The sequence below is a fragment of the Trachypithecus francoisi genome, unplaced genomic scaffold, assembly GCF_009764315.1.
Source record: "Trachypithecus francoisi isolate TF-2019V2 unplaced genomic scaffold, Tfra_2.0 Lachesis_group5, whole genome shotgun sequence".
In the NCBI taxonomy this organism is placed as follows: domain Eukaryota; kingdom Metazoa; phylum Chordata; class Mammalia; order Primates; family Cercopithecidae; genus Trachypithecus; species Trachypithecus francoisi.
This window is the reverse complement of record NW_022681470.1, coordinates 120,319,448-120,342,435: the sequence shown is the minus strand read 5'-3', so window position 1 is coordinate 120,342,435 and position 22,988 is coordinate 120,319,448. Positions and strand designations below refer to the sequence as shown.

Below are 22,988 nucleotides of genomic sequence, written 5' to 3'. Positions count from 1 at the left end.
TTTGATCCTCAATCGCTGATACTCTTTCTTCCAGTTGATCGAGTCGGTTACTGAAGCTTGTGCATTTGTCACGTATTTCTCGTGTCATGGTTTTCATCTCTGTCATTTCGTTTATGATCTTCTCTGCATTAATTAATCTAGCTGTCAATTCTTCCACTTTTTTTTCAAGATTTTTAGTTTCTTTGCGCTGGGTACGTAATTCCTCCTTTAGCTCTGAGAGGTTTGATGGAGTGAAGCCTTCTTCTCTCATCTCGTCAAAGTCATTCTCTGACCAGCTTTGATCCGTTGCTGGCGATGGGCTGCGCTCCTTTGCAGGGGGAGATGCGCTCTTATTTTTTGAATTTCCAGCTTTTCTGCCCTGCTTCTTCCCCATCTTTGTGGTTTTATCTGTCTCTGGACTTTGATGATGGTGACGTACGGATGGGGTTTTGGTATAGGTGTCCTTCCTGTTCGATAGTTTTCCGTCTGACAGTCAGAAGGACTGTCTGTTGGTCTGTTGGAGATTGCTTGAGGTCCACTCCAGACCCTGTTTGCCTGGGTATCAGCAGCAGAGGTTGCCGAAGATAGAATATTGCTGAACAGCGAGTGTACCTGTCTGATTCTTTCTTTGGAAGTTTCCTCTCAGGGGTGATGCCACCCTGTAAGGTGTGGGGTGTCAGACTGCCCCTAGTGGGGGATGTCTCCCAGCTAGGCTACTCAGGGGTCAGGGACCCACCTGAGCAGGCAGTCTGTCCGTTCTCGGATCTCAACCTCCGCGTTAGGAGATCCACGGCTCTCCCCAAAGCTGTCAGACAGAGTCGTTCGCGTCTGCACCGCCCCCGCTCTTTCCCCTAATGGGCTGCAGCTGTGCGCTGTCCGCAGAGGTAGAGTCTACAGAGACAGGCAGGCTTCCTTGAGCTGCTGTGAGCTCCACCCAGTTCGAGCTTCCCAGCGGCTTTGTTTACCTACTTAAGCCTCAGCAATGGCGGGCGCCCCTCCCCCAGCCTCGCTGCTGCCTTGCGGATAGATCCCCGCAGACGGCTGTGTTAGCAGTGAGGGAGGCTCCGTGGGCGTGGGACCCTCCCGGCCAGGTGTGGGATATATTCTCCTGGTGTGCCTGTTTCCTTAAAGCGCAGTATTGGGGTGGGAGTTACCCGATTTTCCAGGTGTGTGTGTCTCAGTTCCCCTGGCTAGGAAAAAGGGATTCCTTTCCCCCTTGCGCTTCCAGGTGAGGCGATGCCTCGCCCTGCTTCAGCTCACGCTGGTCAGGCTGCAGCAGCTGACCAGCACCGATTGTCCGGCACTCCCTAGCGAGATGACCCCAGTACCTCAGTTGAAAATGCAGAAATCACCGGTCTTCTGTGTCGCTCGCGCTGGGAGTTGGAGACTGGAGCTGCTCCTATTCGGCCATCTTGCTCCGCCCCTCTCAGCTTCTTAATTTATACATCTTTAAAGGATTGTTGTGAGGATTAAATCAGATAAGATATGTAAAGCATCTAGCACAACCCTTGGCAGCACTCCTTTTCTGTTTCTATGTGTTATATACATATAAATTTTATTTGAGGGTAAGTTGCCTCTAGCCCTTATATTCTTGAATGCATATTTTCTTAGAAATAGGGATGTTCTCTTACATGAACACAGCAGTTATATGCTTCAATAAATTTGATCTTCATGTAATACTTTAATCTACCATTTGTATTCTTATTTTTTTATTTTGTAAAGACTAGGTCTCACTATGTTGCCTGGTTAGTCTTGAACTCCTGGACTCAACAGATCCTCCTGCCTTGGCCTCCCAAAGGGCTAGGATTACAGGCATGAGTCACTGCACCCGGTCTGTATTCTAATTTTGTCAATTGGTCCAGTGATGTTCTTTATAGTACTTTTTCCTCTCCAGCACAGATTCCAGCCTAAGTTCATAAAATTGAATTTAATTGTCATGTTTCTTTAGTCTCTTGTAATCTAGAGCCTTTCTACAGCTTTTGTCTTTCATAACATTAATATTTTTGAAGAATATAACTTCCCTACCCCCTTTCATAGATCGTGCCTCATTTACATGTTTTATTTCACAGATGTAAATTTCATGCCTCAAAGATCTTATCTATCCCTAGATTATAAAAATATTCAAGTATTTTTTCTAGTTTTTCTAATAGCCCATTTTGAAAGATCTTTGATTCATTAACTGATGATCAATAAACAAAATGTGGTATCTTCATATAAAAGAATATTATTCAGCCACAAAAAAGAATGAGGTACTGATACATAGTGTAACATGGGTGAACATTGAAAACGTTATGCTAAAGGAAAGAAGGCAGACAAAACATACAAGTAATGAGTCTGTGTTATAATAATACAAAGAATATAGTAACTATTCAGTAAAACATTAGCTATCTTTCCCTCTTCCCATGTGTATACGCACATACATTTATATATTTGTATGATGTGTATACAAATATATATAGGGCACATATTATGTGATTCCATTTACATGACATATACAGAATAGGTAAATCCATATAGACAGAAAGAAGATAAGTGATTACCAGAGGCTGTTGGGAGGGGAGGGACTGCTTATTCGGTACGGAGTTTCTCTTTGGGATAATAAATAGTTTCTGGTTGTGATGATTATACAACACAGTAAACTGTATACCTTAAAATGCTAAGTATTATGTTATATCTATTTAATCACACTGTATAAAAAATCTTTGGTCCATTTACAATTGGTTTAAGGAATCAGATAGGAATGAGCTTTCAGCTTCTTTTTATTTTTATTTTTGCTAGCTGACTATCCCGTCACCCCAGTGTCTAAATGATTAACCTGTTTTGATCTACTTATTGGAAATGTCTCCTTTAATCATATTATATGTTCTTATATACACTTGAATCTTTCTCTAGACATTCTTTTCTATCCCAGAGTTCCATTTGCCTCTCCCAATTCCAACACCATAGCATTTTATGCAATGTAGGTTTATATCATATATTATATATATAGATTCATATCATATGTCATGATATTTTATAGGGCCAGTTTTCTTGCTTGATTCTTCACTCCCAGAACTCTTCCTTTTCAGAATTTTCCTGAAAATTCTTCTATGTTTATTATACAAGATAAATATTATAATCTTTTATTCAAGTTCCTTGTTAAGGCTGTTTATCTTTTTTACAGAGACTTTATTTTTTATAGTAGTTTTAGGTTCACAGCAAAACTGAGCAAAAGGTATAGAGATTTCCAATATATCCCCTGCCCTACACATGTACAGCTTCCTCCATGATCAACAACCAGCACCACCGTGGTACATTTCTTACAATGAATGAACCTATACTGACACATCATTATTGCCAGGTATTTATTGTTTATGTTATGTTAGGGCTCACTCTCGGTGCTGTACATTCTGTGGATTTGGACAAACGTAGAACGATATGTATCTGGCATTGTATTATCACATGAAGCAGTTTAACAACCCTAAAAATTATCTGTGCTCTGCCTATTCATTTCTCCCTGACCTCTAATCCCTGGCAACTACTGATCTTTTTACTGTCTCCACAGTTTTTCCTTTTCCAGAATATCACGTAGTTGGAATCAGACACTGTGGAGTCTTTTCAGACTGACTTCTTTCACTTGGTAATATGCATTTAAGTTTCTTCTATGTCTTTTCCTGGCTTGATCACTCGTTTCTTTTTAATACTGAAATATTCCATGGTCTGGATGTACCACAATTTATTTATCTATCAACCTAATGAAGGACATCTTGGTTGCTTGCAAGCCTTGGCAATTATTAATAAAGCTGTTATAAATACCTGTATGTATGGGGGTTTTTGTGTGGATATAAGTTTTCGATTTATTCATTTGAGGACCACAATTGCTGGGTTGCATGGTTAAGATTATGTTTAATTTTGTAAGAAACTGCCAAACTGTCTTTCAAAGTGGCTGTGCCATTTTGCATTCCCACCAGCGATGAATGAGAGTTCCTGTTACTCCACATTCTTGCCAGCATTGGTGGTGTCAGTGTTTTGGATTCTGGCTATTCTAATAAAATGTATAATGGTCCGTTGAAATCTTGATTTCAAAGTTTATCATCTAATTTGAGGTTAGCTCTCCATTATTCAACTCTTTTATGTCTTTTAGTGGGGATTTGTAGTTTTTTCCAGTAAGTCCTGAATATTTTTGTGAAATTTATTTCTACTTATTTATATATGTATGCTACTATCAATGACACATTTTATTTCACATGTTCAAACTAATTTTGTGTCTGAGAGTCATCGATTTTTATATATTTCTTTTGTGCTAATTGCCTTATTGAACACTACTTATAGATGACATAATATATCCTCCTTCCAAGTTCGTATCTCGTATCTATATGCATTCTTGAGTACTTCTCATTCTATACACTCTTCTTCCATTTGTCATGAATCCTTCTTTTTAGCTGTGATCCTCAAACCTATTTTGCATTCCAGACTTCTCTCCAGAATTTTAGATTCGTGTATTCTTTTATTATTCCTCCAGCAAATATTTACTGGGCCCTGGCTGTGTACTAGACCCTGTTCTAGATATATCTCTTGGGAGAGAAAAACAACTAACTCCTAACAAATAAAGTTCTACTTATAAGAGAATAGCACTGCTCCTTTGTTATTATGATGGTAAGTTTTGAAAGATAAAACATTAGATAACAGAGAACTTACAGTTTTTCAAATAGTTTATTTTATAAAAGTATGCCAAAATGACATTGAACCATTATCTTGCAATGTATTTTGATGTCCCTATCACTCTTTTGATCTTAGAAGCCTATTTTTACATATTTCAATTTTACATCACAGTAAGGAACTTCGAAATGTAATGTTGTCTTACCAAAAGAATATATGGTGTTAACTGTCATGGAGATTTAAACCAGTGATCCCAAATAAATGTGTTAAATCCTTTACTTGCATGGTTAACCAAGCAGATTTTAAATTGAAGATTAAAATTTATTTTTTATATTTTTCCATTGGCTTGCTTTGATGAGTCATCTAAAGTCGGATTAGCTCATCTTCATACCTCTGTCAGAATATTAAATAACTAATATCTTTACTAAGAAAAAAAAGTGTTTAGGAAGCTGATTATAAGCTACTATGGTTATTCTGTAAGAAGAGAAAGTCAGAAAACCAAGATTTAGGATCCAGATCTACAGGGAATAGTTAGGTCATCTGGAAGAAGTTATAGCTCTTTTCTTTAGCTATAAGATGAGATTAAGTGTATATTAAGTACTTGCTCCTTTAGTGCCGAGGAAGGTTAAAAGAATAAATAAAATAATACATGAAGACCTTATGATCTCCTTGTTATTGATGAATCCTAGGAAAGGTCACCTAGTTAAGCCTTCTTTTCAGTGCAAAGAATCCCGTCTCTTGTCTTCCTAACAAGTAGATAGCAAGGCTCTCCTTGTGTATTACAGAAATCAAAGGTTATAAAGTCTTCTATTTAAAAAAAGGAGAGTTATTAATACAAATCACTTTAACGTATCCTCTAGTGGCTAGGGCTAAAATGAGGAAAATCATCTTGACTATCAATTATTTCTTTATAAAAAATATTCTGAGGGTGCATGGAATTATCTCATGTAAGACCTTCTGGAGCCAATGCCAAGTGATATGGAAAATATAAATAACACAATAGATGTCAACCTAGTTTTAGCCACTGTACACTTAGAAGGGTTTTATTTCCACAAAAACAAAGAACTTCGATTTATTAATATTTAAATTTTGGGATAATTATGGGTTATATTTAACAAATGTAACATTTTTTACTCCAGTGTAACTCAGTAAACATAAAATGTAGTAAGATTCTGAAAGCAAAATATTTGCTATCAGTGTAAGTAAAATGTGTTAAAGTTTTTGCTTTATATTCCCAAAATGAAAAAACAAAGCAACATTTAAAGTAGTCACAAAAAAAAGTGCTTAAGGTAATGAAAACATTAATAATGGCTCAGCTAATATATTATCTATCAACCACTTCTATCAGTTAAATGAGAGCATGGAACATATACTATTTTCATTATAAAAACTATTGAATAAAAACTGGAAAGCATGACTACATAGGTAAAGCTGTAGAAAAACTTGCTTTTTCTGGTTTCAGCATCACTAACATCATTCCTCCTACAATAAATAAATAGCACATTTAACTAATGAATTTTCATTGTCTCTCGCCCACAACCAAATTGGCAAACTAAAGACTCACATAAAATTCCCTTATAGTATTTTCCTTCCTCTACAAAAAATTTCAAATACAATCAGTTATTACCAAATACATCCTAAAATACTGTTTTCTTAAAATTATGCACGTTTTCTTTATAGCATTTACTAAACACAATTCTACATTCTTAGGAAGAAAGTAATGAAGCTTTATTGCTTCTTAAAATGGTTTCAGAGAAACTCTTGAAAGTTCCTTTACTATCTTTTTCTTTTCAGATGAAGTACATCCTGTCTGAAGCAGAATTACTCACAAACTGAAAGCAAGCACTTCAGGGTAACTGGATTAAAAAATATATTACATTTTAAAAGGTAGCTCTGAACATACCAGAGGAAAGCCTTTGGTATAATAATAGAAAAAAAAAAAAAAACCCTTTGAGGGCTGTGGTAAGCCACAGTCTTTTTTAAAAATACCTGTTAAACAGAAAGAGTGGCTCATACTAGTGGTCAGTGTGTGAGAAATTCAAAATGCTTAGGGTTTCAAGAAATCAAATCTCAGAATTGGTGATCACAGGTATTTTTCTCTACATGGTAACTCAATTTATAGAATTTTATCGTTTGTGATAAAGGGAATATGTTTTCTGACAAGTTTAACAAAATTATGAATCTATGCTTTATACTTTGGCAGAAGCAATAGGGAGCTTATATTGAAGAAGGTTTGCATCCCTTGGTGTTATTTCCCTAAAAATGAGACGACTCAGGGACCATTATTATCAAGGAATGGACAGAGCAGAACCCTGACACCATTTGTCACCCACACCCGAAACATGGACAACAGTGATGCTTTACCTTTCTCTTCTTCACTCCCCGAATCCAGATATTCACCGGTCTGCAAATGATGCCTATTCAGTATTTCTTGAGAGTATCCACTTTTCTCTCTCCCTGCCTCTCTAACATAAATTAGGCCACCATTGCATCTCACCTGAAATTTTGTAATAGCCTCTGGATCGCAGCCACTCTCACCTCATCCGGCCCATTCTCCTTGTGGCAAAGTGATTTTTCTAAACTGCAAATCTCCCTCATGTAAAACTTTTCAATAATTTGCAGCTGCTGTCATGAAGTCCATTCTTCCTTACATGGCTTACAAGGCCCTCCAAGATCTTAACCTCCCTGAACAAATACCTCACCAGACTCACTCCTTTACCCTCTTAATTACTAAAACTGCACTTCCTTGAATAAGTGATGTTCTTGCCTCCGAGTCTTTGCACATTTCCCTCTTGCCTCCCCAGTGTCATCTCAGCATCTCCTCGCTGGAGCATCACTCCACATGTGTCCTGAATGCATTAAATGTGTTCTGTCTCAGGGCTAAGTGTGTCTTCTCTGACTCGAATGTCCCCCCCCAACACAGTTATAAAGTATATTTATGTGACCCCGACATGTTACTCTCAACAGCTGTATGGAAAAACCGAAATGAGGAAGAGCATATACTTTGATCATATCCTGAAAACAGATTCAAAAATTCAAACTTCTAAGAAACTGTAGTGGAGAACTAGTAAACAGACTACTAGAAACGTGACAGTAGAGAGACTCTCTTTTCAGTAGCATTGAGAAAACTAAGGGGCTAAGCCAGAATGTAGACAGGTTTTTCAGGTAGTGCTAGTAGTTGCAAAACAATTTCAAATAATGAATTGCTTATATTACACTATAAGAACTTGCTCATGGTCACTGAGCTGGGATGTTCCCAGACCAGTGGGAGGAGCGGAGGTATCCTTAACCAACTAGGAAGTCTGCACAGCAATAGCCCCCGATGCTTACTCTGTCATGTTTGCCTACATCATCTCCAGACCTGTATCTCTAGTCATGTGTTGCATACCACTTCTTGGGCGGGGGTCCCACAAGCACCTCAAAAACAACCTGTCTAGAACAGAATTTGTCATCTTTGCCACAATACCTTTTCCTGTGTTCCCTCTCCTAGTTATGGCACCACCATCCACTCAAATAACCAAGCAAGAAAGCTAGATATTCATTATACCTCCCATCTTACCATTGACTTCCAACATTTTACCCTATCCTGTTGATGTGACTTTTAAAATGTCTTCATAATGCTCAAATCCATTTACTTCTCTTCATCCTCACTGCCTCTGCTTTTGCGTGAAAGCTACACTTGTCTCTGGGCAATAGCAGGTCTTAACTGGTTTCCCTCCAATCTTACCTCACCCTCATTCGTTCTCCATACTGCAGCCAGGGTGATATTTCCAAAGTTCAATCATGTTACTTTTCCTGTTTAAGACCTACAGTGATTGCCTATTACCCTCAGGATAAAGCAGTTGGCGGATATTTGCAGAGTGAATGATCAACTTTTACCTTTTCAAATCATCAGAATAACTTTAAGGTTGGACATTATTCCATTTTTCAGGTAAGGGCACTAAGGCTAAAAGAGCTTTAAGAACTTACCCCACAGTCAAATGGCCAGGTTTATCTGACTTCTGAAGCTGTGCCCTTTCTATATCACACTGCCTGTCTTTTCTATTCAAAGATGGCCTTTTCAAGCAGACGGTGAAGAAAGACTGCTGATTGCATAGTGGATTTCTGTCAGTCATGCACAAGTAAATAATCTCGGATTCCAACGATGTTGTAGCAATTGCTTTACAAAATTATCTTGCACTGCAGTAAAACTGTAATTAACCAGAATCTTCAATTAAGCAGAGTTTGTTTTAAGAGCACTCAGAGAAAAGACGTTGCAAACTTTAAGACAAAATAGCCATATTACCACCAAACACAAGCTGATAGAATTTTTTTTTTTTTTTTCTGAGACTAGGTCTCGCTCTGTTGCCCAGGCTGGAGCACAGTGGTACAAACATGGCTCACTGGAGCCTTCACCTTCCAGGCTCAAGCAATCCTCTTGCCTCTATCTCCTGAGTAGCTGGGACTACAGGCATGTACCACCACAACTGAATAACTTTTAAAGTTTTTGTAGAGATGGGGTCTCGCCATGTTGCCCAAGCTAGTCTCAAACTCCTCGGCTCAAGCCATCTTCCTGCCTCAGCCTCCTGAAAATGCTAGGATGACAGGCATGAGCCACCATGCCCAGACCACATAGGATTTTTAAGAGATGTTTCCAAGGTATAACTTTGAATTTTTATACATTGAGCTCCCTGGTTTATATTGTCTTCTATGGCATGTATAATAATCATCAAATAGAGCTTATATCAGAATAGTGCCTGGCACATAGTAGATGCTCAGTAAATTTGTGAATAATGAATAAATTAAGGAATGAGAAAAGCAAAAGCCTCAGCATTCTAAGATCCAGGATCATTTTCTTATTTATGGTTGTCATATTCTTCCCATGAAGGCAAAATAGTAAATGAATATATTTTAGCTAGGTTTTTCACAATGTGGGTCAAAATAACAACAAAAAAGAGTTTTCTTATCCTTGCTAAACTAGAAAACTCATACAACCAAAACAACTTATTTCCTAAATATACTGGTAAAATATACATATCAGCCTAGTTTTTAAAGTTTCTATTGAAGTTTAACATATACTTATATGTTATATGCATTATAGAATTCTATCATGCATTATAGAATTCTCACTATGATATATGTTATATGGTATTTATATTTAACTATGGATTTGGCCACATTGAGAAAGAAGATTGACAAAGTTGGTTGAAATGGAAGTTTTGAGCTTATTGGTAAATTATAAATATTAGAATTATCCCAGTCTACATTAAGATTTCAGATTCCTAGCCTGGCGCGGTGGCTCACACCTGTAATCCCAGCACTTTGGGATGCCAAGGCTGGCAGATCACTGGGTCAAGAGATCGAGACCCATCATGGCCAACCAACATGGTGAAACACCGTCTCTACTAAAAATACAAAAATTTAGCTGGGTGTAGTGGCACATATCTGTAGTCCTAGCTACTTGGAGGCTGAGGCAGGAGAATCACTTGAACTTGGGAGGCAGAGGTTGCAGTGAGCCGAGATGGCGCCACTGCACTCCAGCCTGGGTGACAGAGCAAGGCTCTGTCTTAAAAAAAAAAAAAAAAGATTTCAGATTCCCTCTGGGTCATCTTTTTCTTAACCCTCTTCACTGTAATATACTGTGGCATTACTTGTCATAATTTTAATCAAGTTTAATTTATTATCATATTTGTTATATCAAAACAAAAGTAGAATACTCATTTTCTGAGTGAAATGTACAATAGATCATTTTTACTCAGGGAAAAGGTACCACTGGAATTGTATACATCGCATTCTATACTTCTAGGTCTTTATTTTTACAATAAAAATTACATTTCTAATATTGTTTTCAATATTTTAATAAATGTGAAGAATTTGAAGATGCACAACTGAAGGAAATGAAATCTTATCTCTCCTTTAAAATAATCATATCATTATTTGCATTACTAGTTATAATGTCCCATCGGCTTTGGGGTCATGCTGTAAATAGGGCCAGAAAATGTGGGGGTTAGAAATCAAGTTTGAGTTTCCATTGCAATTAAGTTATGATTTGGTTATGATACATTGACAACTTGTATCATCCTTTTTTCTTTTTTTTCTCTCTTTCACCCAGGCTGGAGTACAACGGCATGGTCTCAGCTCACTGCAACCACCGCCTCCCAGGTTCAAGCGATTCTCCTGCCTCAGCCTCCAGAGTAACTGGGACTACAGGCACGTGCCACCACACCTGGCTAATTTTTGTATTTTTAGTAGAGACGGGGTTTCACTATGTTGGCCAGGCTGGTCTCAAACTCCTGACCTCGTGATACGCATGCCTCGGCCTCCCAAAGTGCTGGGATTACAGGTGAGAGCCACTGTGCCCAGCCCAGTTTGTATCAAGTTTAGTTACATCCTCATTGTTTATGAATGTAAGTCTAATATCCCACTACCTCTAAAGGAATCTGTATGGGAAATGTATATTTTTCAGCAATCTTAAAGGTTTATGATGGAAATGAATCCCATCCTGAGACATGGATGAGATTATTTTAGTACTAAAAGTTTTGATACATTTAGTAAAAAATTTTTTTCAACTATGGCACACTATTGAAAAATTTGAAAAAATCTTGGAGTGGGGTTAACAATTAGGTTAGTAGTAAAGATGATAGATTTTTCAGAACCCCTTTTTGACAAGACCTGGGCTTCCAGAGAATGCGATTACAACTGTTTGCTCATCTACCTGGCTGTGGAAGCACAGTGGCACACTATTTTTTGTTCGGGGAACCTTCTCTGATTCTTGAATCACGTCAAGAACAGCCACAGTAAGCCTGGAGTAGAAGCACATCTTCACAACAGGTTTGAGAAGAGGAGGAAGTGCTGCATGCATTGTGCATCTATGCAAATTCACATGACTCTGTGTGTGGGGCACTTTGTGCAGGAGAATCCATCTAGCGTTGCTTTCCTCCCTGAGTCTCTGAGGGTTGGGCTTCCTTCCTGCTGTAAAGTGGGGTGGGAATCTCTCTGAAACCACTCTGTTTCCCTGCCTTGTTTTTTAACTCCCTGTGAGCTACGCAATAGATCAAGCTCATTCTCTTTGTTGACATGCTCAGCTTTGCCTTCTCATGCATCTGACTTCAATGTTTTTCATAGTCTTCAAATGAACTTTGTATGAAACAGAGCAGCTGCCTGTAACAGATAACAGCAAAGCACCCGGGTCATAGACCAGTGTGGTCAGCCGCTCCTTCCTAAGCTGCAGTCTGCTTCTTTGAGGATTGCCTGAGTTCTCAACTGCCAGAGATCAAGAAAATCTAATCATGGTTTGATTCCAGGAGAGAGAAAAAAAATCAGTTTAAAATTCAAAGTATTAATGTAATCATTTATGAAAACAAGAAACCTCTAAAAGTCTGTTTCAGAGAGTTTAAAGAGGGAAGGAAGCAGGAAGGAAATCCCCTCAACAGTTTTATCTAGAAAAAAATAAAATTGTATTTATGCCATCTCCATGTTGACAAAAATAATGCAGAAGAAGAACCTGGTAGACATACTTTTAATTAGATCAGTGATGTTCACAGGATCAGGTACAAGAGCATTGGACGCAATCTATTTGATTTATACTCATTACTGCATACTTAAAAGAATTTCATACCCTGTGCTGCTCCTTCTCAGGCAGCTTAGTGGTTATTGTGAATCATGAACCACACCTTTTTGATCAGATAAAACTAAAATGTGATGATGAGGGGAGAAAAAAAGCCCTATGTTCATTACCATTGCTTATAAAAATATATAAGACATCAGATATCTGAGATGAAAATCGATTTATTAGACTTTTCATTAAGTTTGTGGCAACATTTTAAACAATAATATTGCATATCAAGTCACCTTTTATTGGGTTAAAACCTCCTGCAGCATCTAAGCTGAAAGAAGACTTCACTGATTCATGCTTACATTTGAGTTTTTAAAACACCACCTCTTCAGGTAAACTACTTTGACAGTTATTTTGCATACACCAATAAGACTTCACTTGTGCAGTGAACAATCTATATTAACATATTTGATGGTCCCCCAAATTTCCCAAAGTCCTTTTTCTTTTCTTTAAAAAAACTTTTTTTTATTTCCATAGTTTTTGGGGAACAGGTGGTATTTGGTTCCATGGAAAAGTTCTTTAGTGGGAATTTCTGAGATTTTGGTACACCCATCACTTGAGTAGTGTACATTGTACCCAATGTGTAGTCTTTTATCTCTCATCCCCCTCCCACCCTTCCCCCTCAGTCCCCAAAGTCCATTATATCATTCTTATGTCTTTGCATCCTCATAGCTTAGCTCCCACTTATAATTGAGAACATACGATGTTTGGTGCTTGGTTTTCCAATCCTGAGTTATTTCACTTAGAACAATGACCTCCAATTCCATCCAGGTTGCTGCAAATGACATTATTTCATTTCTTTTCATGGCTGAGTAGCATTCCATGGTGTGTGTGTTTGTGTGTGTATATGTGTGTGTGTGTGTGTGTATCACATTTTCTTTATCCACTCATTTGATGGGCTTTTAGACAGACTTCATATATTTGCAAATGTGAATTGTGCTGCTATAAACCAAAGTCCTTTTTCTAACCCAGCTGAAACCCTTAAACTCCTAGTATATAGAAATTTGGAAGCTACCACGGGCATCAGGTCTTTTGACTCTAGCCTTAAAAAGCTCTAGAATACCCTCCTTTTTATCCTCACCACTAATGACATATGACAAGCCTTTGAAGTCACTTTCCTATACTCTTCTAGGAAAGCTTCTAACTGATCGGATTGCCTCCTCTCTACTCTTCACATTGATGATGGAATTGTCCTTTCAAAAGTGGCACTGATAATTTCACTCTTCCTCTTAAGAATCTTCAGAAGAGTCAAAACAAAATAGGTTACAAGGGTGACATGATATTTAATCACTTTGCCTCTGAGGCACCTGGGTGGGAGAAAGCAGCCAGAACCCCAGTTAATTGCCTCTGACCTGAAGCAACTTCTATCGGTAACCCAGTATATTATCCAAATATTACTATTTTTATTTAGGTCATTACATAAGCTCCAACAGCACTGCTGTAAAGCAACAGTTCTTAACTGAGACCTGAGAACCCCTGGAGAGCAATGTATGGGCATTAAGATATTCGAGATGCTCCATAGGTTTCTAGGGAGTGGATCCATAGAAAGGATCTATTCTTGAGGGGACCATACCTGTTAAAAAGTTAAAAACAGATCCACAGTACACATTGGATTTAAGCAGTTCTATACTATCTGCACAACCTTAGCAACAACCATTTTTTCCCCATGCATCTTACATTCCAGCCACAGCAGACTACTTGGCATTCTTTTCAACCTTCAGAGGTTCTTCAGCCCCTATCCTTCGGCAGCGTTATCTCCATAGCTTCCCATTTCTTACCTTCGGCTTCAGCAGTGATGAATAGTTGCCAGTTCCCTGAAATCATTTTCAAGGGTCAATGCCCTGTCATATGCTATCAATAGCTTGGAATGTTCTTACAATCTGCCTGGCGAACCCCTCCACATCTGTCAAGACCCACCTTAAACTCCACTTCTCCGTAAAACCTCCTCTTACTCCTCCTAGAAGAATTCATTGCTCTTGTTTTCATGTTGCCACTTTATTCAACATTAATTTCACTAATTTCTGCTCATTCTAATGAACTTAATATGTTTCTCCCCACTAGACTTTATGCTACTTGAAAGCAAGGTCTCTAATTTATTCATCTTTATATGCCTAGCATATTGTTTTTAGTTGACGTTTAATATACATTTGTTAGATGGTTGTTCGTCTGTCCCCACTTCCATATGTGAAACTTGGACCTTCTTTGAAGATCTGGATAAAATCCCACTTCTGAAAAACCTCTTGACTCCCCAAGATCAGGGGCTACTCTCTCCTGTAAAACACAGTAGTTCACACACAAGTCTACTGTACCAGTTACACCAATCTCTTACCTTGCTCAGGCGTAGAATTGAGGGCCTTCAGTTTGCAGGCTCAGCCCTTCTCAGTTCCTTGGCTTAATCCTGACAAAGGAAGCAATTGCAGCAGTGATTTCAGACCCACCAGTGAAATCCATACCCTCCTCAACACCACCAATAACAACAACAACAACTCCTTTTTTTTTTTTTAAGAGCTCTCATATCTTTACCTGCCAGCCCTCTCTCTCTAGAAACTGAATCTGTATAGCCCTTATCTGGGAAGCCTATTCCAAATGAGAGGATTTTGCAGGAATCATAACATTCTATCTTTCCACTCTTAGTATTTCTACCCCACCTTAGAAATCAGTGCTCAACCAGACATTGCCTAATATTGCAGACTGAACTGCTTACCACTATGTTGAGGAAGAGTGACCTTACAGCCAGGGTAGTTTTTCTGACCAAAGCCAGCTATGTCTGTTTTCTGCTTTGTTCCTTCCCCAAAAAGCCTGGAGCTAATTGTACAGTCACAATGTTTAATAATCCATAATGCTTAACACAGTGACTTCTCATAGTAGATGCTTAACATGAGTGAATGGACAAATGAACATCCAGTTATAAATATAGAGAACTGGATATTTAAAATATATATAGTCATATATACACACATGTATATATATATGAAGTATATATACTTACATAAGCATATATATGAACTATATATGAAATATGTGTATGCATATATATATATATATATATGTGAAGTAATGGGAACTGTGGTGAAAACCTTGTTTACAGCAGACAGCTATTCCTTGGCCCTAGTCATTTCTCGACACATGAGAACATGGGACCAGGAATACCAGATTTTCCACCTTTTCAAGACAAACTGAACACTCAGATTTTTCTGTGAATTTTTTGATAGTTTGGCTGCAAGAAGCATGGTTCATGTCCAGTGCACCTGTACAGGATTCACGTGTGGTTAAGTCAGATGTTAACAAGGGTAAAACATATAGGCTGGTTATCTCTCTGTGAGTTTTAGTGCTAGCTGAGTGTCACTATTTCTGGAAAGAAGGGACAACAGCAAAAATTCCATGTACGGGAGTTATCGTGATAGAAACCAGCTTGGTTCTTTTGATACTCTGCCACTGTTCTTTTCAGCTGATGATATGCCACTGCCAAAACAAGAAGATCCAGAAAGTGAGCGACTGGTGGTATTAGCAATCTGAGACAGATAATTTGAGTGATGTTGATTGAAGAGTAACTGTGCTCTAATAAGGAGATTAGGATGATTCCTTTATTGTCTCCTGCCAATGCTTTATTAGAAGAAGAGCCTGGCACAATATGGGCTCAATAAATACTTGCTGAATGCATGAATGAGTGAATGAACAAACATAATGTTCTATATTGATGGAAATTTTCAGAAAAGAGTTCAGTGTTTTTTTTCTGTGAAAATTTTCCTTAATCAAAAGAGCCTTACCTGGTACAGTGAAGACATTATGCTAAGTGAAATAAATCAAACACAGAAGGCCAAATATTGTATGATTTCACTTACATAAAGTACTTAGAATAACCACATTTATAGAAGCAAAAAATAGAATGGCAATTACCAGGAAGTGGGAGTGTCGGTAATGGGGAGTTGTTGTTTAATGGGTAGAGTTTCAGTTTGGGAAGATGAGAACAGTCTAGTGATGGATAGCGGTGACGTATGCACAAAAAAATGTGAATATACTTAATCCTACTGAATTGTACACTTAAAAGTGGTAAAAAGGATGGCCTTGGGAAAGACTCCTGTGTTGTTGAACCTGCTTAGTTGTGGGTGCAGCCTTGCACCAGGCAGCCCAACCCTGCCCTAAAGTAAATTTCCAGGAAAAGTCTTTCCTGGGTTGTGAATCTGCAGTAACAGGTGTGCACATCCTAGCCGCAGTTTGATGATCATGGATGAAACTACAAACAGGACAAAAACAAACAAACTATACATAAATAAAATGGTTAAAATGGTAAATTCTATGTCATGTATATTTTGCCACAATAAAGAAGTGAATTATTCATAATTGTGATCTGCATTTCTGGTTTATATGGGGTTTTTGGTCAGGTTCCTTTTTGCCTTTACCCTACTTCTGCCCAAATTAATTTTTCTATCCCCTGTGTATTTGTACACACATAAAAATGATGTGTGTGTGTGTGTGTGAGAGAGATTGTGTGGGCACTTAGATAATCCAGAGACTGAAATACATGGGAAAAGTATACATTAATCTCTTTGCAATTTCACAGCTTGGTCTTTAGAGAGTCTTATTTCTCCAAATATGCTTTGTTCTAGTTCTTCATAGTTTTTTATTTATTTTTTGCTTTTTTTTGTTTGTTTGTTTTTTGAGACAGAGTCTTGCTCTGTTGCCCAGGCTGGAGTGCAGTGGCTCTGTCTCTTTTCATTACAGCCTCTGCCTCATAGGTTCAAGCGATTCTCATGCTTCAGCCTCCCAAGTAGCTGAGGTTACAGGTATATACCACCACATCTGGCTACTTTTTGTGCTTTTAGTAGGGACAGGGTTTCACCATGTTGCCCAGGCTGGTATCAAACTCCTGGTCTCAAGTGATTCGCCTGTTTGGACCTCCTAAAGTGCTGGGATTACAGGTGTGAGCCACTGCAGCTGGCCTAGTTTTAGATAGCTTTAAATATTGGTGTCATGTGGCAATTACCATGGAATGGATATTGTCTATTGGGGTTTGTTTACTGGAAGTACTGCTTCTGACTTTCAGAAGAATATGAGAAAAAAAGCATGATGTCCGCCTCTCTTTCTCCAACTTCATTTCTAATCACTCCACTTAAGTCCTATATAACTTTATGCCTAGACAATTATATTAGTGTTCTACTTTTAACTGTTAGCTCATTCAGTGTTTACTGCACTATTGAATCATATTGATTTTCTGAAACATAACCTTTTCCTAATAGATGACTTTATTTCCTATTTCACAAAGGTTATATGAAGCATGGGTGCCCTTAACTTCCTGCCCTTCCCCTACTTCTGTATACTTCTATAAACATCTCTGCATGCTGTGACCTTGCCTGCTTTCCCTGTTCCAGAAGGAGAATTTCACACTCCTACTTCCTAGCAAAGGCTAATCCAGCCACCTGTGCTCCGACTTTCATTCCCTCCCACCTTCTCCAAGACCTACAGCTATCAGCTGTCTCTTTTCTTTCCTGTGTCTTTAGCTTCTTCCTCTCTTTCAGCTCCTTCTCTCTAGCCTATAAACAAACTCCAGTCTTTTGCAGCTTGCAAAACAAACAGTGCTTTTCTCACCATCCTGAATTTCTCCTTCTATTCATTTTTAAGCCTCTTGAAAGATTGAGGTCTGTTCACTTTCTCCACTTTCTTTCCACTCTTACAGTCTCCTGCCACCCCTCAACTGAAACTGCTCTATGAATATTACCCATGGCTGCTTAGGTGCCACATCCAGTAGGCAGTTTTCATTATTTATTTATCCAACCTGTTTGCAGTTTTGACAATGTTGACCTTTAAAATCATTCTTTCCTTGGCTTCCAGGGAACCACTTCTCTTAATTCTATAATTGTTCCTTCTCCCTTTTCCTCTGTCTACCCTCAACTATTGTGCATCCTATTTTGCCCTTTGGAGTCCCTTCTCAGCCTGCACAGAGGTGACAATTCCAGGCCAATGGCATCACCATAGGCTAGTGACTCCAAAATCTCTCCCTTAGCCTCCGCATTCTCCCATTTTCTAAACTCAGTTGCAGACTGAACATGTCCACCTGGATGTGCAGTTTAATTCCCTTTACGCTGATCTACCCCCCCAACTCTGCTTTCCATAGCTTGGTACCTGGCTATCAAGTACCCATGCAGAAACATGGAAAAGATTCTATTGTCTTCCTTTTCTAAATAACTAATCCAATTAGGATTGTGTGCTGTGTGCATTTCACTAAAGTGTCTCTTTAAGACTAGTTCCCTTATTTGTCTATCCTGCATGGCTCTTTAGCTATTTAGCTAATAGTTCTTTAACTATTCACTTCCTCAAATAAGTTGGCACCACGTTAAGAATCTTATAAAATATTCTTTATTTACTATAAAACTGTCTATAGTAACTTCCAAATCTTTTTTAAGAACATCTGGAAATTTAGGCCAGAAACTTGATTTATTATAATTAAAATACAGCAATGAAATAGCACTTCACATCCATTAGGATGGCTATTTAAAAAAAAAAAGAAAGAAAATAACAAGTGCTGGCAAGCACGTGGAGAAATAGGAACCTTGTGCACTGCCAGTGGAAATGTATAATGATGCCGCCATTGTGGAATGCAAAATGGTGATTCCTCAAAAAATTTAACGTGGAATTATCATACGATTCAGTGATTCCACTTGTATGTCTATACACAAAAGAATTAAAAGTAAAGACTAGATCAGATATTTGTACACCAATATGTATGAGTATTATTCACAATAACCAAAAATGGAAATGACCCAAATAACAATGAATGGATAAATGGATCAGCAAAATGTAGTATATATGTACATACAATGCAATATTTTGGGCTTTCAGAAAATTAACATTCTGATAATACTACAACATGGATGAATCTTGAGGATATTATGCTAAGTGAAATAAGCCAGACACAAAGGACAAATGTGATTCCACTTATCTGAGGTACCTAGAATAGTCAAATTCATAGAAACAGAAAGTAGAAATAGTGGCTTCCAGGAGGTGTGGGGAAGGGATAACAAGGAACTATTTTTTACTGAGTGTAAAGTTTCTATTTGGGATGATAACAAATGTCTTCAAGGTGAATACTGGTGATATTTGCACAACAACATGAATGTATGTAACACTGTTGAATTGTACACATAAAAATGGTTAACATGGTAAATTTTATGTTATGAACCTTTTCCTACAATTAAAAACATTAAAAAATATAGAGAGAATTTTTCGAAACTTTCATTTCTTTAGCGTTCTGGAAGAATTTACTCTGTCCTAAATAACACAAAGGAATGGGAACTAACTGAAGCACATGATCTCTTGGCAAAATCAGAGATGTCAATGGGCAATTTGAAACCTCTGAATGAAAAGAAATAGAGAGCATCTATAGATGTGAGGGTGATCTGCTGCAAAACCTGTCCCTCTAGTGATTGCAGAAATCCCTTCTTTCCTTGTCTGTTTGCATCTCCCCAGATGTTTGGCAGTGGAGTGTGAGTTTCTCCGCTTGAACTGGACTCTTCCTACTTCTGTTAAAGGAAACCATGAATACAGTGCACCCAATCACAAAATAGAACTATTCCTATGAAAAAAATGTTTAAATACATACCTTTGTAGAGTAATTATAAAGCAATCCAAAGGCTGAATAACAGACAAAAGCAACTCAAGATCAGAACAAAGCTTTGGGAGGTCTAACAGGGAAATACGTGCATCATTGTTAAGCGGCAAAATAAATACAGCATGAAAACCCAAAACTGCTTATCTGTGTGGTTTTCATACTGTCAGTATATATGCAGAGTTGGTCTGACTGCACTGAAAGCCATTAAAGGTCATGGAAGTAAAAACAAAAGTCAGACCGTCTGTGTGAAACTTTGGCAAGCAAATGCCAAGTTTCTTCAACATTTTCTCAGTTCTGAAGAAGTGAGCGAGAGGTGGCAGTAATGGTCTTTCTCTTTCTCTCTCTGTCTCCCCCCTCTCTCCCTCTCTCTCTCAATTGTAAATTAAAGCATTATTTTCTTTGTGGCCCCACAAATAGAATTCAATATTACAGTGAAGGTTACCAATGAAAGAGATGATCTGTTCCTTTTAATATCTATTTATTTTCATGCATATTGCACCATAAACTGACAACTTTGTCCTTTTAAATTGACCTGCTTTGGGGAAAAAATACACACTCCCTTAGAAAAGACCTCCTCCTTGTCAAACCAAAATTGCTTCAGATCAGTGAAGACCACAGGAATACTCACTGCATCCACATAGAATCAGGATGCCAGAAATAGCAGATCACATGTTTTTCTTTAGTTGTGCAACACAGCTTTTGAGTACAGATCAGGAAGCTGCTGAAATGTTAGGTAGATATTGGTGACAAATTATATGGGTTGAAAAAGTAGCTATACTCAGTGGGATGAACATGCCTAGGTATTTACATTTACTCAGCAACTGGGTACTGGAGATAGTGTTTTGTTTTGTTTTGTTTTGTTTTGTTTTGCAGGGGAGTGGAAAAGTATGGAAAGGAAGCAATATGTCAATTCTACAAGCATTTACAGAATGATTACTATATGTGGGACACTATGCTAGGTACAGTTGTGAGTTACTTAAAGCTCAACAAGTGTTGAGTAATTTCCCGCAAGGTCTCATTGCTAATAAATAACAGAACATAGGCCTTTGTAATTCTAAAGTCCATGTTTTTAACCTCTATTCTATGTTACCGCTCAATTACATTTGTTAAAAGGGCAAGGTTCTGCATTATATGTTCTTCTATCTGGACTCCCCCTGTGACACCTGGATCAGTCTTCCCCAGTAGTTTCCCTTTCCTCAGTCCTCTTCTATGAACCAAGACATTCAAGAGGTCTTACTCATTGACCCTAAGTTCCATGTACCTCTGTTGCTGCTACTACAACTACCATTGCTACAGTTAATAGCACTAGTTCTGTTATAATGTTACTGTTACTAACCATAAGAATTGATAAAATTCATTGAGTACTTACTATATGGATGGAACTCTGATAAGAATTTTGCACTTGATCTTAGCCAAAAGTCCAAGAAGTGATTGCTAGGGATTTTGTAAACCTTATTTCATGTAACACTTTCAATGGTAGTTGGAGGTGCATGTGCTGGAAATAGACTTTTCTGGGGTTAGGTGCTAGCCTCTTTATTCATTAGCTGTGTGACCATGGGCAAGTTGTTTAACTTTCTGGACTTTTGATTTCCTCATCTATAAAAATGAAAATAATAAAAATATCTGTCTAAGAGAAGTTTGGAGAAAATTATATAATGTAATTTAAAGAAATGGCTAGCATGCTTGATAAATATTGGCTATAAGTTGTCATCACTATTAATAAAAATACAATTAATATTTTCATCCATTGGTAAAATCCCTGCCATCTTCATACTGCCTATCTATGAAGAATTTTACATTGGTTTACTTTTTATAACTTTTTTTTAAAATTTCAGTTCCCTGTCTGAAACCCTATTTTGATCCTCCGTCCAATTGTCTGGATTCTTAGCCCTCTGTTTTATTCCAGGGGACTGGATATTGTCCCTAACTGCTGCTCAGCCTCTGGCTGGGTTACTGCACATCACCCGCTTCTGCCTAACATCTCACCTAAGGTAGAGCATGCGTCATTATAGTTACAGAGGATTCAAAGATGAAAAGAAATAGTCCTGTCCTAAAACAACTTATAATCTTTCAAAAACAGAAACTATCATATCAGACATAACTTATGTCTCCTTGGATACCAGTGGCCTTGCCTCTGCTGCCTCCCAGGCCATTAGCTTCTCCTTGGAAGCCTCTGAGGTACACTTACTTTATTACTCATGCAGTTCTGCTGAATGGAGCCAACTAATTGCTTCTCCAAGAGTATCAGCCCTCCACCGTGGTTGCCACCGTGCAACCAGGTAACCAGCCATATGCCCAGAGTCTCTGGCTACTTCTGCCACTTATAGGTTCAGATGAAACACTTCACCACAGGGCATGGTTTTTGGCTTCCTGATCAGCCAGATATTACATCTGGAAGTACAGGAAAATTAACTCCCTGTGGGATCAGTTTGAGTCAAAGAAGGGAAGTAAATAATAATTCTCTCTCCTCTCTCCCTTCCAACCACAGTTTTCCAGGGTGGCTGAGCAATAAGCGTAGCAAGCGATTCAGTCTCTCTGTGGCTTATTTCAAAGCAGTGGCTAGCATGATAACCTTCTATTACTTCTCATCCTTCCCAGACTCACTTCCTTTTCCCTCACTCTCACTGCCCTGGGATTGCATCTTCCACACAAAGTTTAATCATTTAATCCATGCCTCAAGGTCTGTTTCCTAGGGAACTCAGGCTTAGAAAAACATGAGTAGAACTATTAGGCACATTCTGATAACCTCCCTAATAGGGTTACTAGAAGACTTTGGGAACCTGGAGGAGGAAGAGAAGATTAATTTAGCTGGATTTTAATACAAAGAATGGCTAATATTTACCTCTTGCTAAATGCCAGTCACTATCTAATGAGCTTCACATGTATTATGATTTTCCTCATTTTACATATGAGTAAACCAAAGCATAGCAAAGTTAAATAACTTACTCCAGGTCATACAGCCTACTGGTAGAAGTTAGGATTCAAATTTTACCATAAAGTCAATGCTCTTAATTGCTAGTCTTTGAAAAAGTTACGCAAAATGCAATGAGGGGCCGGGCTTGGTGGCTCATGCCTATAATCCCAGCACTTCAGGAGACTGAAGTGGACTGATCCTTTGGGTCTAGGAGTTCAAGACCAGCCTGGGTAACATGGTGAAACCCAGTCTCTATT

At 38.2% G+C, this 22,988-nt stretch overlaps 1 non-coding gene across 1 annotated transcript; it reads left to right on the top strand.

Moving 5' to 3' along the window:
* The first annotated feature begins 16,270 nt into the window (after positions 1–16,270).
* Positions 16,271–16,457, top strand: LOC117077057. Its single transcript, XR_004434646.1, has one exon.
* The last annotated feature ends 6,531 nt before the right edge of the window (positions 16,458–22,988 follow it).